We start from the raw sequence: 353 nt of genomic DNA, 5'->3' as shown, positions 1-353 counted from the left end.
TCAATGAAGAATAATTATATATGCATGTATGTAATCGGTAAATAAATACTATTTAAATTTTAGTTACTTGAATGGACTAGAATTGTTTTTTATACGAGAACATGTAAATCATTTTAGTTTATAAGTTATATAAGTGGGGTCAAATTCAATAAAAAAGGCGTTCACCCATATAAGCGTATCAACAATGATCTTTATAGTACGCTTCGTGTTTCTCCTTCTCCTCTTTTTCTTTCTTCTTCTTTTTTCTTTTTTTTTTTTTTCAAAAACATAATATTTTTGTTTAAAATTTATTATTATTTTTGGATGTTGTGTTGTGAGTGGGTTATCGGTCAAACTTGCAGGGTCTGAAAACC

The sequence above is a fragment of the Arachis ipaensis genome, chromosome B10, assembly GCF_000816755.2.
Source record: "Arachis ipaensis cultivar K30076 chromosome B10, Araip1.1, whole genome shotgun sequence".
NCBI lineage: Eukaryota > Viridiplantae > Streptophyta > Magnoliopsida > Fabales > Fabaceae > Arachis > Arachis ipaensis.
Note: the sequence above shows the minus strand (reverse complement) of the source record.